The sequence below is a fragment of the Euprymna scolopes genome, chromosome 14 (assembly GCF_053919585.1).
Source record: "Euprymna scolopes isolate OS-2025 chromosome 14, ASM5391958v1, whole genome shotgun sequence".
Classification (NCBI taxonomy): domain Eukaryota; kingdom Metazoa; phylum Mollusca; class Cephalopoda; order Sepiida; family Sepiolidae; genus Euprymna; species Euprymna scolopes.
Window position 1 is genome coordinate 118836119 of NC_136495.1, and position 16740 is coordinate 118852858.

The following is a 16740-nucleotide window of genomic DNA, read 5'->3' on the forward strand; positions in this document are numbered from 1 at the left end:
TCTCTCTCTCTCTCTCTCTCGCGCGCACGCGCGTAAATAAACAAAAGTTTATTAATTTTAATTTCCCCGCGCATTTGCACAAAAAATAAGTTCTTCCAGCAACGACATAATTTCAAATACGCCCACACGCTTTTCACACAACAACAAAAGTAAAATGGACATATTTCTAGCGGACATAGTTCAAGACAGTACCACGTGACACAAGCGACCAATGAGAAAATTTAGAAGATTGTCTTTTTAACGCTTTTCCAAAAACCAAATACCAGCAGCAGCAATCTGGAGCCGGTTCAAAAAGTATTTAAAGGCAACAAACATTCTTTCTTCCCTTTTTCCCCTTCTTTCTTCTTCTCTTCTTGCCCCGGCGTGACACGAGAACATGCCTCTCGTTTTCATCCATACGTCGTTTTCAAATCTATCAAAACCATAATTACACACACCACACGGGCACCCAAAAATCACACTTATGCACACACGCACCCATTCCGTACATTTTCTATGAGAATTAATTAGAACGGACTACTTTCCTCATGGGACTTTTGAATAAGGCGAAATCCGCCAATTAAATTACAAACCTTGAAATAAGAACATTATTTTTACACAAGACTTTCACCTTCCAATCTTATTAATTTAACGAAGGACTTTCATCTAACATGATGTTTTAATCTTAATAATTCCACAGAGGATTTTTCACCTACTTTGAACATTCTAATCATAATGATTTCTCAAGAACTCTTTCCGATCGGACCTTTGCTTGTTCATCTTGTTATTTTTGTTGAAAAATAAATGCGGTGCATTTTAAACGAGAAGGAGGTGACATTTTGTTTTATTCCTTTTTTTTTAATTATTTTGTTTGGGGCAGAGAAATTTAATTTCACTTAAACTTCTTTTCCCCTACCGTCTAACAACTTAGCCAGCTAGGGAGAAAAATCGACTTTGCCCTTTTAAAAACAAGGATACTTTAAAAAGTATTATGCAGTCTGTAGTCTCGTTTTTGAACAGAATAAACGCTTTAAAATAAGTTAAACCACTAACAACTTAGCCAGTCAGGTAGAAAATGGATACTTAGAAAATCGATATTATTTTTTTTTAAAACAACAGTAAACAAGTAAAAATATTAAAAAAAAATATTATGGGGGAGTATAATCTCTTTTAAAAACAATATCTCATTCAAGAACGGTCATAAAATGTGTTTTCAATCGATATTTATACAATAAGGGACCAGTTTTCCCACCTAGCAAAAATGGATGAGTTTTCCGGGTACGATTTTTCAGGGCACCAGTGAAAACAAAGGATTACATTGCATAATAAAAGTCTTAATATCCGAAAAATTTACCAATTGTTTATTCGGCCCTATCCATGAGAACTTATTTGTACTTTAATCATCTTTTTAGTAAAATAAAGAAATAAATTAATAACAACTACAACAATAATAAAGCCTTGCTTGACAATAGGTAGGTGTACGAAAAAGTGATAAAAAAATAAATATATAACAAATAAATGCTATTGAAGGTAGGATAAGTTATTCTTCTACCTAGCTTCCACCTAGTTTGTTGTGTTTTTACTTATTTTAAAACCTTCATTTGCTTTGAAAAAAACAAGTAGTGTCGAGCGCTACATAGGAACAAGAAATGATCTTTGCAGTGTCAATAATGGCTTGAAAATAAAAAATAGTGGTAGGAATCCATGCAATAAATGTTACCATGACTTTTATTGAGTGGGTTTCTAACAGTATTTTGTTTAAGTTTCTATTTTTGAGCATTATTAATGGTTAACAGTTGACTCTTAAAACGTTATAATAGCCTGGAAGTAGAGGATCATTTTATGTTAAATTGTGTTTCGCTTTTCACACCCGTCACCAATCACAATCAAGGATTAAAAATAGAATTTATCGAGTTTTATTGTGGAGCAGTTGTGCGAGAAATTCAGTCTGACAAACTGACTTATCTCTCTTGACTTAAATTGACAGCCCACCACTTTTAAACAAAATGCAATGGTAGACGATTTTTTTTGTTAAAAATACATCAAACACGTCTTCTACTGGATCGTTTTTAAAAAATTTTGGAATTTATACTAATTTCAACATCACATACATTTCAATATGGCACGTAATAATGTTTTTGTAACACTATATGATCTCATGCTTGACAACTCACTGCCCTCAATGTTGTGTGCTATGGACTTCTTCCTTTTTGTCTTCTCTTTTTATGGCCGTATCTTTCACATTGGCAGTTGCCGAAGGGATGCACATAGCTTCACATGTATATAAAAAATACAAAACACAACTCCAAAGAAAACGCAGATCCCATTGCACTCTGGGTGTGTGTGGAACACCATTGTGAGAAGCTAGCCTCTGAGCGCTAACTTACACATTTATATCTACTATCAAGATTGTGGCCATTAGTTGATTCAGTCAATCGTGTCCGACTGGCAACTAACATCAACTGGGCACTGTTGACAATTGGAGTGTTGTAAAATGTCGCAAACACTTGACTCTGCAAACCACTCCCACCGTTGTAAAATTCAAAACCACACCTAAAATTCTCAGACACACTAACTCTAAAATACAGGGTGTTCCAAAAGTTTTGGGCACATTTTGACATTAAATATCTCGAGAACTATTAAAAATATAAAAACGCATCTGGTATTTTCAGAAAGCTTGTAATCTCAAGTTTTCACAGAATGTTTAAAGATTTTTAATGTTACACACATCAAGCCGATAGTCCAATTCATTGCGTTGTCAGTGATTGTTTTGCAACACCTTCTGTTATTCGGGCTTTCAGCTCATCCACATCTTTTGGAATGGGAGGCACACAGACCAGTCCTATTACAAACTCCCACAAAAAAAAAAAAAAAAAAAATGGAGACCTTGGAGGCACATTGAACTGATTCATGATTCAGTTTTTGCAAATTCAAACACACAAAACACCTTTTCTGGTTGAGTGAACGCCATTACTGGATCTGAAAAGAAATGAAAAAAAAAAACAATAACAAAATTACAAAAAAATTAACGCATTTAACTTTAAAATGACACCACTTTCATCTTATTACCATTCATAGTTAAGCAGATATGAGGACTTAAAATGTGATCAAGACTTTCGGAACACCCTGTATATTGACCGATACTTATTTAGCTTTTTGTCCTAAAATTACTACCCCACCTTGCTTAACAACAATAATAAGGTTTTGCTTTACAATAAGTAGAAGTACCGTTACTGCCACACCTTGGCCAACAACTTCACCCCAGCTTTCTTTTGTGTTCCTTTGTTCTTCCGACAAACCTATTTCCTCTTTTATTTTGTCATATTTCTTTTTCTCTTCTTTTTTTTACTGCCTAACACTTGGGAGCAGAGAGAGGGGGTAACATTGATAGTATCACATACCTCCTATGCCCAACTTGTCGTTTATTACATAAATTACAAAAACAAATGTCATACCATCGTAGTACATAACTTATATACAACTCATATATCCATAATACATTACGAACTGGAACCGCAAGTGTGCATCTAACCCGCTTGCCATCTAAATGGTATTTGAGTACCCTTAAAAAGGCATACACCAAAGCAATTCTTTTTTGGACGGGCTTACCATACTAAAGAGGGGAAATCAATCTCACCTCTCCATCAAGGTTGGAGAATAAATTATTACCATTCATAGTTAAGCAGATATGAGGATTTGAAATGTGCCCAAGACTTTTGGAACACCTTGTATTTTACAGACCAAATATAAATCAATGTATATTTTGTGTTCCTTCTTAACTGTTTGGTACGTTATTCTACAAAAGTAACGTTACCCACGTTTTACACATATATTAAGTTGTTACTATGTAGGAACCCAACACGTTGTAGACTCTGTCGCAAAGAAGACAAAGTCAAGGAATAGGAAAGAAATCCATCTCGACTCACTTTTTTCCTTAGAGAAACAACTGATATTTACAAACAGATCTTTTCTTGTTGCTCTTGACCACCATGCGTAAAAAATTCCTTTTTGGACAGGCTTACTATACTAAAGAGGGGAAATCAATCTCACCTCTCCATCAAGGTAGGAGAAAAAAACAAAAAAAAAGAATTTTGACCACCTTCTATACAAACAGGCATTCTGTCATTTTACTTCCCCCTCTCCTCGATAAAAAAAAAAAAATCAGAGGGAATTTTTTTTTTACTTCATATCCAGACGACTTTTGAATCATCTGTGATATAAATAGGCATTTTGCCACTTTTTTCTTCCCTCTTCCTAAAAAAAAAAAAATCAAGAGGATTTTTAAAAAATTATTATATTTTTACCTCCTACCCAGCGGATTATCCATATCTCTTAACTTGTCAGCTATTCTGACATTTTTTTTTTTTACAAACAATAAGAACAACGTCCTTATACAATTTTACAAAAGAAACAAAACATGAAACATTATCTAGAAAAACAAATAATATCTTAACAAAAATAATACATCTCCACTGTTTCTATTTTTAACAATACCTAAACAACCATATAACAATACCGATATAATATAATATAAACAACCATATAAATCAAGACGATAAAACCTAAATCCTGAAGAAAATATAATTACAACATATAACACAGATATGAGTAAGTAAGTCCTTTTTTTTTTGTTTGCATTGGAGTTACCACTTATCAAGGCCTGGAGATCACTCGAGGATTAGGGTTAGTGAGTGTACAGTAGTCAATGGGACAATATCGTAGTAATCGTTAGTAGTGGGAATTTGGTAAATTGAATTACTTAAAGGGACAATAAAACCTAAATCCTGAAGAAAATATAATTACAACATATAACACAGATATGCGCGAGCCTTTTCTAGTCTCACACAAAAACACGCATTCACATTTCAAGCCATATTACTTGTCATATACATGCGCGCACACAAACATACGCGCGCACGTCCACACACGTACATATACTCACGTTCGCATACATACACTCACATTCACGTGTATACACACACACACGCTAACGTGCACACATGTACTCACATATACGCACATATACGCGCACAGATACGTACACATGGGCGACGTCACTTCCCCTTTCACAGGAAATCCACACATGCACAAAAGACCACTGGAAACGACTATAAAAGCAAGAGACAAGCTGTTTCCAGTCCTTTTCCAACTCGCCTTCCGAGGTGAGTGGTCGGCGCACCAGCCGCCGCCGTTTCGGCAGGCGCACATGCACGTGCCTCACGCCACTTGCTACTATGTGGGACAAAAAGCTAACAAACAGTACGTACACTTTATACGCTTTCTCTCTCCATGAACTGGATTGACATTCACACTCTTTCTCTCTCTCTATATATATATATACAACTTGTCCCTGAGAATACCTTTGCATAGCTGACTGCTAACAGGGCGCGCAGTTTAACTGATGTCAACCCTCTATCCTTTTCTTTGTCTACACGCTGGACTATCATTCCCATTTTGCACTACATTACTCACTTCTCTTCCCACGTGCAAACAAACGATAGTGACCCGAACGTGAGATGAACACACATTTCCTTTTTCCTGCTGTACTACCAGTCCCACAACAAACGATGGTTACACCCGCGCGGGCATGAACATGTGTTATATCTAAAATATTCATTCTTTCAACAGTAAATAAACGACACGTTTATCTATTCCAGCAATTGAGTCTTTGTTTCCTTCATTCCATTCGTTTCATTATTTTCTTTTGTAACGGGATTAGGATTTATATACCCTAGCCCTCTACAGATATGAGTAAGTAAGTCATTTTTCTTTTTCATTCTGATTGGCTTTCTCTTTTTTTGTGACAAATGATAAAACAATATTCATTTGCAACTTTATAAAGAAAAATCCTGAAACAATTCTCACGGGTGACATTTCTGACTTAGAAATACAGAATCTACAGTTTTTATTCATTCATTTTTTTTTTTTACAACACGTAAGCAAACATTTTTATCAAGACAAGTCCCTTTTCTTTTTAATTTTTTTGTTTTGTTTGCATTGGAGTTACCACTTATCAAGGCATGGAGGTCACTCGAGGATTAGGGTTAGTGAGTGTACAGTAGTCAATGGGACAATATCGTAGTAATCGTTAGTAGTTGGAATTTGGTAAATTGAATTACTTAAGAGGACAGCTCATCAAGAACTTGTTTATGTTAAACTTGAAGATGACCAAATTGTAGTCAGCTGGAAAGCAGGCAAACGGATGAGACTTCCACAGGCGGCAATTCCAAGAAAGAAGTTTTATTTGTGGAATCTACGTTTAGGTTTAGGCAGAAATAAAGAGTGGGAGGGGGAATTATTGATAGTGTTTCCAGCTAGACGAGTGTTTTTCATGAAAGTTTGGCGAGGGGGAACTATAGATTGGAGCTTAGATGAGTACTTGCCATGAAACTAATGATAAAGCAGAGACAGGCTCACAATGTTTCTTCTATGGAGGATGAACAAAAACAAAACAACCAGACCTGAAAGAAACGAAATGCTATTGGAGGCAGATATGAAAAAAGCGACATGATCATAATAGAAATGCTGAATGGCTGAAAAACATGAAAGAAGAGTCACAGCAAATCGAAGAAAGGACAGAGAAGGAAATCGTCAAGGAAGGCCTCAAGACAAGACTCTGAAAAATGGCAAACTGGAGAGCACCAGGCCACAATGGAATACACATATACTGGTTAAAAAAAAAAATAAAGAATACTACATGGAAGACTAATTCAGAATCTGAAAAGATGTATCTATGAAGCAGATGTGCCAGAATGGATGACCAAAAATAGAACCACACTGGTGTTAAAAGAGACAGTAAAAGGAACTGCCCTCAGTAACTACAGACCTATAACATGTTTACCTACAATGTGAAAAATACTAACAGCACAACTGAGAGAACCAATTTATCATTCTCTTCATAATCACAAACTACTCCCCAAGGAACAGAAAGGAAAAAGAGGAACACGACCTATTATACATAGACCAAAGGATCCTGAAGGAGGTAAAAAGTAGAAAAAAGAATATAGCCATGGCATGGTTTGACTAGGAGAAAACATATGATAAGATCCTGCAAGCATGGATAATAGAATGCCTGAGAATGTATAAAATACGAGGCATTTGATAGAAAATGCAATGAGAACATGGAGACTGGAACTAATGATACATAACTGAGATTAAAATAAAAAGAGTTATCTTTGAAGATGATCCCCTATCACTGCTACTGTTCATCATAGACATAATTATATACTAAGATAATGCCAAGACAGACACAAGTTCACTAATAAAATTTACAGAATGAACCAACTAATGTACATGGATGACCTGAAACTGTTTGTAAAAACCAAGCAGGAACTAGAGACGCTAATAAACACAACCAGAATCTATAGCAAAGATATCCGAATGGAATTCAGTAAAGAAGAGTGCACACTTCTGATCATGAGAATGGGAAAACTGAAAGTAACAGAAGGTATGTTACTATCCAACCAAACAGACGAGGGCACTAAGTGGACATGATAGTTATAAATATGTGGGATTTCTGGAAACAGATACTATTAAAGCAACAGAAATGACAGAGAAAATTGAAAAGGAATACTTAGGAAGAACAAGAAAACTCCTTAAAACTAAACTATATAATAGAAAGCCCATTAAAGGTATAAACACACAGGCAGTGTCATTAGTAAAATACTCTGGACCAAAGAAGAACGAGGCATCTCGACCAGAAGACCAGGAAACTCATGACAATGCACAATGCACTACACCCAAAGGATGATACTGACCAATTCTATGTGAAATATATATATATATACATATATATATATATATATATATATATATATATATATATATATATATATATATACGAGCAAACAGTTAATAAAACATGTTAAAAAACACTTAAAATATAAACAATTAAATATATATATATATATATATATATATATATATATATATATATATATATATATATATATATATATATATATATATAGAAAGTCCTTGGACCAATTTAAAAGTGGTTTATTAATAGAAAATTACAAAAATATAAATTAAACATGAATGAAAATTATAAATTAGGAAACCAAGAATAAATTCAAATTATTTATTTTTAATGTGATGTCCCTTCCTTTTGATTAGACGTCCAATTCTCTGTCTGAAGTTACAGTTACCAACCGAGACACGCAGCGTTTTCTGAGGTATTTTAGCCTATTCACTCAGAAGAAATGTCTTCAAAGCATCAACACTTGGATGAGCAACAGAACAGACCTTTGCCTCCAACAAAGACCACACCGAAAAATCCATGGGATTCAAATCAGGCGATGCAGGAGGCCACATCTCCTTACTCCAGAATCTTGGAAAATTACGTTGGCACAAGTCCTGAGTTTTTCTGGAGGTGTAGGATGGTGCTTCATCTTGTTGGAAGGTGAAAGGTTGATCTTTGAAGTGTTTCTTCATCTCTTCAAATGCTGGAACCAAAATATCGTTAATGTAGCGATCTGTGTTGATCTTAACCCCCTGCTCCACGAAAATCAGAGGCGACTTCCAAGATTTGGAGACTGCAGCCCACACCATGAGGGAAGACGTCTTTTTGTCGGCGGAAAACTATTCTCATGGAGTCATCAATGTCTGCTGAAGATTTTGCGTAAACTCTGTCGTTCTGATTGTTAACAGTCGCTTCAATTGTGAAGAGTTTTTCATCAGAAAAAAACGATCTCTCGCTCTGCCGTGCCAGCCTTCAATTCTTCAAGAAGAAGCTTTGCTCTTTCAAGGCTCTTGTGCTTTTGGACAGGTGTGAGGCACTGTCTCTTTCTCATCTTGTAGGGGGACAACGGGAGATCGTTTTTTACGATGGTTCTCATCGAGGTCACGCTCACATTCATGTCTTTATCCATTTGTCTTGCAGATCTCTTCGGGTTCCTCCTTACCCTCTCTCGGACAGCTTTAATCACCTTCTTTGTTCGAGCAGTGCGAGGTCTTCCACTCCTAGGACGGTCTTCAGATGTACCAAGTTCCTTAAATCTGTTCACAACATGGTACACGGTGGATTTAACCACTTTCAAGAGCTTAATAATCTCTGAGTTTGTCCTTCCCGCGCAATGAAGCTGAACTATGGCCTCTCGTTTGCTCATTTTTCTGAAAGTTTAAACAAAATTATTTTAATATTTTTTTTGAAAATAATTAGATCAATAGTTAGACTAAATACTTACTTCATTCAAAAAGAGAAAAAGTGATTTTAACAATATTTAATTTTAAAACTAAAAATGGTCCAAGGACTTTCTGTTCACCCTGTATATATATATATGAATTTTAAAATAGATACAATCCGACGTTAGGATGTGAAAAGGAAGCGGAAGACTGGAGGTTCGACATTTCGCCCAAATTATGCAGGCTTTTTCAAGGGTTGTGGTCACTGACGAGAGGGTCGATGTTTTTAGTTTTATATATACTGGGGGAGTGTATGCAAATAAAACTATTATGCAAATATACAAAAAATATATATATATATTTATTAACCAGTGTCTAGATTATTTTCGTGCAATATTATTTTAGATAAGTGAGAAGAAATCTTAAAAAACCCTTTTCTCTGTTTGATAGTGTTAGTAGAGTTAGAGATAAGAGCAGATTCCAACAGACGGCGTGTTGACCTACTATGTATATGCTTTAGGAGGGTCGCATTTTCGAAATCGAAATGATGGTCATTTTCCATTATGTGACCGAAAAGAGCATTAAGTGTATTGTTATTTTTTATGCCTCTTTTGTGTTCATATAACCTTATAGCAAGGTTTCGCTGCGTCTCTCCTACGTATATCTTGCTACAATCAAGGCACGGTATGGTATAAATTCCGGCTTGTGTTAATGGTTCATTATTGTTAGTTTTAGATTTCCGAGTTAAATCTTTTATCATTAGGGAGGTTTTCTGTACTATTTGAAAGCCGATTTTGTTAAGGTTTTTATAAATGTTATTATTTTTATCGTTAGTGGGAAAATTAGTCTTCTATTGTGTGTTAGGTTTTCTTGGGGGTGGTTTTGATCTCGGTTTTGATAGATTTTTAAGGCCTTTTTTAAGCGTTAAGTAGGAAGTATTGGGAATATTGTAAGTTTTTGAATGTAGTTTCTATGTATTCAAATTCATCGTTTAGATATTCTTTGCTACATATTCTCATAGCTCTTAGATAAAATCCAATTAAAATGCCCTTTTTTACGTTGTCATTGTGTTGCGAGTAAAAATGTACATAATCATTCTTATTAGTTGTTTTACGATGAACTTTGAATTTTAGTTGATTATTATTATTAATTAATTGTATGTCTAGGAAAGATATGGAATTATCATTTTCAGTTTCGTAAGTGTAATTGATGGTAGGTTCTATTTTATTAAGTTTGTTAGTGATATTATCAATATTCAACGATTTGGGGAGAAAGAGTAGAATGTCATATATGTACCTGTAATACGATGCACCCCTAGGTAATTTATATTTTAAGGGACCGCTTTTAGTAAACTCTAGAAACAGGCACGCCAGGACCCCACTTTTTTTTCTTTTTTTTTTTTTTGTATAATAGTTTTATTTGCATACACTCCACCAGTATATATAAAACTAAAAACATCGACCCTCTCATCAGTGACCACACCTCTTGAAAAAGCCCGCATAATTCGGAGCGAGACGTCGAGCCTCCAGTCTTCCGCTTCCTTTTCACATCATATATATATATATATATATATATATATATATATATATATATATATATATATATATATATATCACTTTTATTACACTGATGAAGATTGAAGGAGCGGTCAAAAATATGTTCTGTAAAAGAAATTAAAAAAAAATTTTTCATAACAATATTTTTTATTCGTGGACGTCACCAATAGAAAACGAATAAAAAGTTATAAAATGTTATACTTTTCGTTTTTTTTAATATATTTTCATATCTATCTATCTATCTATCTATAAAAGTGAAAGTGTCTGTCTGTCTCTCTGTCTGTCTCTCTGTCTGTGTACATTTCCCTACACAATATCTCTGTCAATTTTCAGTCTAAAGACTCAAAATTTGATATACAGGGTATGGAGATTTGGGAAAATCTTTGTAATCCTTTTTCAGCCAGAAATTTGGCTGGCGAGTGGTCAAAGTTCAATGATTTGACCTTTGAGAACCATATCAAACTCCTCCGTCAATTTTGGGTCTAAACACTTGAAATTTTAAATATAGGTTCCTTGGACATGGATCTAATTTAATAACTTGATTTGAACCCAAAACAGTAAATGTTAAGGGGTCATAGTAGGGGTCAAAGTTTTTAAAAAATCATCTCTGCGGTCTCTACCAAATTAATCAGACAATTTCTGGTCTAAACATTTGATATTTTATATAAAGGGTATTCAGAGATAGGGCAAGGTTTTTACTCGGTTTTGGTAAAAAATTTGAGCTACCAATATATAAATGTATGTATGTATGTTTGCATGTCTACCTAAAACTTTCGAGAGAGGCGACGGATTTTCACAAGATCGGTATCGTTTTGAAGCTGGACCCTTCAGACGACAAATACCGAAAAAGTGGCCAAAAACATTAATTTCTTCACCCTCAACTGGTCTCTTTTCTACAGGGAGGGGTTGCTTTTTTCGCTGATATTTTCGAAAGTTATCCCCTCTTTTTGATTGTCTAGCCTTAATTTAAACCTACGTCACTTCCGGTTTGACGGTGGTCGTAACAGCAAAGACGTCACGTTTTTTTCTCATTCTTTTCCTCGTTCGTGATACGGGTTCGAGCCTGCCTTCCTACTACCACTTTTTTTTTTTTTGCTCAACACACACCTCCAAACACCCGGGCACCCATGCTAGTATATATATATATATATATATATATATATATATATATATATATATATATATACATATATATATATATATATATATATATATATATATATATGTGTGTGTGTGTGTGTGTGTGTGTGTGACATTGTCTGTCTGTGCGAGAAACGTTCTCTGTCAAACTCCTCTGTCAATTTTTAGTCTACAGATTTGAAACTTAACATATAGAGAATTTGGACCTGTGGAATAAATTTGATTTGAACTTTAGATAGTAAAAATAGCTATTAAGAGGTCAAAATTGAAAAATATTTGAACTTGGCAGGCGTAAGTTGACTTAAAGTGCTCTGTTATGCATGTGCAAATATGTGCAAATATACATTTATAGGTGAAACAACATTATTTTTTTTATCTTCTTTTGTGTGTACAGATGTGAATAAGAGTGTATTGAATAAGATTGGATAAAGCAAAACGTTTTGGTTTCGATTCTAGCTGATGGTCTCCAAGTCACGAACGACATGTTAGTCTGAAACAGTTTTAAATCAAGGATTAACGATGCCAATAAACGTTTTTGTTTTATTATAACTTTGGCCCTGTTACAAACTAGAGATAGAACAGCTTTTATTATTATTATTATTATGATTGGTGTTTACACCACGTTTTTGATTAAAGTAAAGACAATAAATAAAAATACAATGCAGTCTTTGTTCATGAGAAATTTGTTAGTTAGAATTGAACAATGCAACCCGTTTTCTAATTGGAGACACCAAAGTCAAATTTAGTCATCACAATGTCTCTCATGCTTTCAATGCACTAACTTGTTTTATATGACTAATGACAACTGTCATGTGGCCTCGGCAATAAATTAATGCAATTCGAATGCCTCGATCTTAACATATGAGGAGACAATATCTAATCTAACATATGAAGTTATCTTGTCGGGTTTTCCGAATTAAATAGAATTTAAGATGACAATTCAAACTTTGACCCATTTTCATTTGTTATTATTCTACCATGTTACTTTTTTATTCTACCATGTTACTTTTTTATTCTACCATGTTACTTTTTTATTCTATTTTGTCTATTACATTTTCACCCCAAACAAGGCACACTGCCACTTTGATGTAGGGGGCTACTATCCGGGACCTAAGCTGCAGGGATACTAGCAAAATGTCTGTTCACATTACACTTGAACTTCTGCATGTCAGTACAGTTGGGGAAGCAGGAAACCGGAAGAGAATTCCAAAGTCTGGCAGTTCTGGGGAAGAAGCTATTAGAGTAGAAGGCCTTTCTACATCTAGGGATTTCTACTGTGTAGGGGTGGGACTTTGCTGCTTGTTGGGTTTGTCAGGGGTATTTTCGTCAAGGGGGTGCAAGAGCTTATAGTTCGTCAGAGCATCCATCATTAAAATACTTGTAAAACAGGCAGAGAGATGCAACATTTCGTCGAGGGGGCTGAAGCTTAGATGACAGTTCAAGACCTAACAGGTTGGTGACTCTCTTTTGGACCCTTTCAAGGAGCGAGAGACTAGTAGCAGCTGTACTAGTCCAAATGTGACAGCAGTACTCCATACATGGGCGAATGGTGGCTTTGTAGAGGTACAGTATACTTTCAGGCGTAAGTAACTTTCTAGCATGGTAGAGAGAGCCCACCTTCTTTGCAGCAACCTTGGCAATGATCTCGATGTATCTATTTATGTTATTTGCAATATAATAACATACTTAGTCACAATTTATTTTAAAGATGACTGCCGATATGAAATATTTTTTTAAGTAATCACCTTTAAATACATATTAAAAAGATTTTTATAGGTTCATAATTTTATAAAACATTCGAATAATACTGGAAAAAGTGCCATTATTATTAATTGTTGAGGTAATTTTTTTTAATAGTTTCAACATATATTATTAAAGAAGTGTAATAACGAAAAGAAACTAAAATACACTTCAGAATATTTTTTTTTTCTCCTTAACTCTAATTCAATGTTAAAAAAAAAAAAATGGCCAACATCTAGGTGTGTACAGGCTCATAGGTCGGCCATTGGTGAACATTTATTACAGTGCCAGATCTGCGCTGGAGGGTACACGGATGAAACTTTCTCTATCTTATACAGAACACACTCTAAAATCCACGTCAAAAAATTCTCAAGGCAGTGCCTATTAATTTGCATCAACCATCTCTGTGTAAACAGAAGGAATATAGCCATAATTTGGAACATGGGTGTTCAATAAGATTATTTCTTTTTCTCTTTTCCCACATATTAATTTTTTTATTTACCCTTGCTAGTATATTATAGTCTTTTGACCACGTTTTGAAACGATATGTCCCCCCCCATTGCCGATGTTCATTTTTTTTAACCAGATTTTCAGAGGAACCCACGGTACATGATTGAATAAAAAGTAGAATTTGATTTTGTTTTTTGGTGAAATGGTGTGGAGGATTAGTTGATGAGGTTAATTTACAAATACATCTAATAAAAATAAAAATGTTACATTCAAGTTAAAATTTATCAGAAGAGTATAGTCCAAATTTAATTTGAATGTGTTCAAAATTTAATTTGAATGTGTTCAAAATTTAATTTGAATGCGTTCAAAATTTAATTTGCATGTGTCCAAATTAAATTTGAATGTGTTCCAAATTTAATTTGAATGTGTTCAAAATTTAATTTGAATGTGTTCAAAATTTAATTTGAATGCGTTCAAAATTTAATTTGAATGTGTCCAAATTAAATTTGAATGTGTTCCAAATTTAATTTGAATGTGTTCAAAATTAAATTTGAATGTGTTCAAAATTTAATTTGAATGCGTTCAAAATTTAATTTGAATGTGTCCAAATTTAATTTGTATGTGTCCAAATTAAATTTGAATGTGTTCAAAATTTAATTTGAATGTGTTCAAAATTAGGTTTCTGAATTTTTAAGATGAAGATTGGTCATTCGTACAAGAAATGTCTCCAGGGACCTGTGGCGCAGTGGTTAGAGTACTTGGAAAAATCAATTGTAAAAAGTGATATACTCCTGAAGGCTGAAGGTTCAATTCTCAATATGGATGACTGAAAAATACAATTGCGAATTACTTATGACGTCTATGCCACCCTGTGAAGTAAATAAAGGGTTCTGGTCGAAATTCCACCCAAATTCCCGAGTTTGACAGAAACATTCGTGAGTTCAACAAGATACAAGCTGAAGAAGGTCGGATGTTACATCGACCAAAGTGTTGTGAAAATGATACTCAGGATGAAAACAGTAGTCCGAAGAATCCAAATAATATGTGTTCAAAATTGCATTTAAATTCCAACAATAATCCAGATTAGTATTAACTTTTTAATCAAATATTGATGTAAAAGTTGTATGAATTAAAATGTTCAAATCCAAGATCAGGATTTTTTTTTTTTTTTTTTTTTTTACAAGGGAGTCATCACTTATCAAAGCCAGAAGGCCACTCAAGGATAAGGGTTAATAAGTGAAGGGGATCACCAGGACAACAGTATATCAATTGTTAGTGGTGGAAGTTGGGTAGAATTTGATTATTTAAGGGGACGACTCAGCAAGAACTTGTTTACATTGAACTTGAAGATGACTATGTTGTAAGATGGAAAACATGCTAGCAGACCAGCAGAACAGTTTCACAGGTGGATAGTGTCCTCCCAATTCGTTCTTCTTAATTTAAAAAAATCCATTTAAAAAGTTTTTTTCTTTACTTCTTTGTCTTTCATCAATTCTGCCAACTGACAGGCCAAACAGATGCATCGCCACTTGTGTGAGTAGTTTCTTCTGCTACAGTTTCGTAGACATGTTCTGGTGATTGTTTTGCTGAAAATTGAAGAATTAAATGCAGCATTTTTTAACCATAAACTCCTCTCGTCTACGATGGAAAAGAAGAGCCTGCAAATACACAACAGACATGTTGCTATACCAAACTAAACCTAGATTAGAGATCAATAGCACTTGGATTAACTCGGGTTTCTTGGTAAGTTGGTGATATAAATTATTTTAAAGCAAATGCAGTTGGGAAATTAAAATTAGCTAAAAAAAATAATTTATTCCAGTTTGCCTATTCGTTTTCATCTAACAATTTAATAAATGAATCAATAAACCTGGGAAACTGAAACTCTTGTTGGAATTTATATCATTAAAATCAGGAACTAAATCTGACCAAACACCGTTTGCTGCTGACTTTGAGTCAAGTACTTGTTAATATTAGTTATAAGCATTTTTAAGTTCTGTAATTATTAGTTGTAAGTAAAGTAATTAGGCGTCAGACATCTTATTTATAAACAGGAAGAAAGGTACTAAACTTCTCATTTTTTACCCCTTTATTAAACCATGGTCATAAAACTGTTAGCAATAGACAGAGATTGCTAAGTTAATTAAGGAATACATAAAACTTAGGATAGTTAGACAATACAGAATTCCAAAAATGTGACAGTGATACATGTTCATTCACACAATTCTGAGGCAGCACGTTCAGGACTGCAGAACATAATGAGAAAGAAGATCGCAAATACATCTCTGGGCAAACACTAGTGTGAATGTATATCGTCACAGGTTTGGTCTGTTCAAATGCGGCACAAGGGAGTATTTAAGCATTGTGGTGGGATAAGAACCATGGAATAATCTGAAGGAATAAAAGTAACTTTTCTGCTGAGTAGACTTACAACTAATATTTATGAAACTTAAAATGCTTATAACTTATCCTGAGCATGAAATGTTGTTACAAATGTATGAATAAACTAAAATATATATATTTTTTTACTCATTTTTCACCTGGATTTTACTTTAAAACAATTTATGTCACTTATAGTAACATTTACTTCTTTTTTTTTTTTTATTAAGGAAGAGGAATCGTGTCTCACTCATGGGATAGTTTAACCAAATAAGGAAAGAAAAAGAAAAAGAAAAAGAAAAAAAACAAACAAAAAAACAGATTTTGAAAAAAACAACCTAGCTATTAAGTAACAAGCTTACTTAACTCTTTT